General features: G+C 58.0%; 1 non-coding gene across 1 annotated transcript in view; it reads right to left on the bottom strand.

The window, feature by feature from the left end:
* LOC124774589 overlaps positions 1-727 on the bottom strand; it is a 1,909-nt gene extending 1,182 nt beyond the window's left edge. Inside the window, exon 1 of the ribosomal RNA XR_007015380.1 lies at positions 1-727. This exon is cut by the window's left edge and continues 1,182 nt beyond it. This is a non-coding gene — a ribosomal RNA (small subunit ribosomal RNA).
* Between the last annotated feature and the right edge of the window lie 1,773 nt (positions 728-2,500).

Raw genomic sequence — 2,500 nt, forward strand, 5'->3', positions numbered from 1 at the left:
CACCGGCAGGACGTCCCACGATACATGCCAGTTAAACACCGACGGGCGGTGAACCAACAGCGTGGGACACAAATCCAACTACGAGCTTTTTAACCGCAACAACTTTAATATACGCTATTGGAGCTGGAATTACCGCGGCTGCTGGCACCAGACTTGCCCTCCAATAGATACTCGTTAAAGGATTTAAAGTGTACTCATTCCGATTACGGGGCCTCGGATGAGTCCCGTATCGTTATTTTTCGTCACTACCTCCCCGTGCCGGGAGTGGGTAATTTGCGCGCCTGCTGCCTTCCTTGGATGTGGTAGCCGTTTCTCAGGCTCCCTCTCCGGAATCGAACCCTGATTCCCCGTTACCCGTTACAACCATGGTAGGCGCAGAACCTACCATCGACAGTTGATAAGGCAGACATTTGAAAGATGCGTCGCCGGTACGAGGACCGTGCGATCAGCCCAAAGTTATTCAGAGTCACCAAGGCAAACGGACCGGACGAGCCGACCGATTGGTTTTGATCTAATAAAAGCGTCCCTTCCATCTCTGGTCGGGACTCTGTTTGCATGTATTAGCTCTAGAATTACCACAGTTATCCAAGTAACGTGGGTACGATCTAAGGAACCATAACTGATTTAATGAGCCATTCGCGGTTTCACCTTAATGCGGCTTGTACTGAGACATGCATGGCTTAATCTTTGAGACAAGCATATGACTACTGGCAGGATCAACCAGGGAGCTGCGTCAACTAGAGCTGAGCAGCCGGCCGCCCGGGAGTGTGTCCCGGGGGCCCGCGCGAACACGCAAGCGTCCGCTCAATCATTCTGCAAACAGGAGGAGGCTGAGCTCCCCTGCACAATACACCTCGAAACCCTCTCAGGTCCCGGCGGCGCGCAGCGCCGTCCCAAGTACTTGGTCGGGTTCGAGAGAGGCGCAATCGCCCGGAGTTAGGCGAGTAGACGCTTTCGGTGCGACCACCCGTGCTCCCAACTGAGCTTGCCGCTGCCGACAGAGGCCCGGGAGCGTGCTGTCGTGGCATTGCCGGCGGGAGACAACACGCGCCACCTACGGTGACCGGCAGCTCCAACGCCAGCGCCACAGAAGGACAAAAGCCCCACTTGGGTGCCGAAGCGAACTCTCCCAGCACAGCGCACGCGCCAACACATCCGCACAGCTGCGATACAAACCACCAGCGAGAACCGCTGGGGCGACCGAGCAGCAGACGGCGTCGCGGCGCCGAGCGCCGGGCGGCGGCGCATCCTCAACGCACACAGTCCTCAATCGGACCAGCACACTGAAGATGTCCACCGCGCTTCGCACCGGGCCCGCGAGGACCTACTTTGGCCGCACGGCGCCGCGCGCAGGGTGCGCCGGCGCGCAGCTGCGACGCCTGCCGCGTCCGTCGGCCGGCGCGCCTGCCACTGGCCGCCCCCACCAGCCGGCTGTAGCGCGTGCGCCCACGCACCGCGCGGCCAGCACGCCGGGAGGCGCCCCCTCACCGGCCGGGGACGGTCCCACCCAGCCACCGCCGCGTATCGCTTCACACCCAGATGCCGTTCAGTTTCGTCGGCATGGTGGGTATCGCTGGAACAACCGGTTAGTACCTCAACCTATCGTCGCCATCACCGATTCACCCCTAGCGAGAACAACCGCACCACAACAGGTTACCATTTGTTCATTTGCGTAACTTCACCAGAAAACGCAGGCGTCCATCGCCATTTGCAACTTCAACGATTATTGCATGCCTGTGTCAGGTGTCACGCCACACTACGTCTGCCCACATACACGCAACAAAATGTGCACGCCTAGACAATACGTGGAAGGTGGCCCCCGTACGTATGCGATGTCCATTGCTCGAACGACTGTCAACCGGCCTCTGTAGCATGTCGCAGATATGGAACGCGGTGCACCATGCCATCACGGTGTGTGAGGAGAGACGACTAGGTCCGAATACATCAACAGACAGCTCATGCTGATCGCCATCCACGGCGTCCGTTCCTCCCACACGTCTCTATGGCGTACCACACTGCAATCCAGCTCTCATAGGGAGACGACACGTAGCTGCGTGCACAATATTTGCACTGTATGGTCCGCCGTTTTTGGGCGCAGTCGTTGTGCGGTCACACATGTGCCACGATGTATCATTCAGTACATAAGGACGAATGTGCAGTACAGATTGTGGTTCACGCGTACGACATCAGCGGACAGTTGACACAGGCCGCACCACAACGTAGCCTGAGTACGTCGCATGCGAAGGGCATTGAACATGCAAACTTCTCACCAACCAGCTTGCGAAGGCAGGGGGCAAGGTGGGGACGTGGGGAGGGGCGGCATGTACGTCCTGCTGCCATCCACATTACAGTGTACAGCAGGAGCATGTGGAAAGTGAGCAAGACTTGCAAGGTGTTTAACATGAAGCGATACACAGGGGTGCGGGCAGTGCGAGTAGCGAACTATATTGCGAGGGTTGCGGGTGGGCAACACTACAGTAATTGAACGAGTCGTATAACA

This window comes from Schistocerca piceifrons, unplaced genomic scaffold, assembly GCF_021461385.2.
Source record: "Schistocerca piceifrons isolate TAMUIC-IGC-003096 unplaced genomic scaffold, iqSchPice1.1 HiC_scaffold_967, whole genome shotgun sequence".
NCBI classification, from domain to species: Eukaryota; Metazoa; Arthropoda; class Insecta; order Orthoptera; family Acrididae; genus Schistocerca; species Schistocerca piceifrons.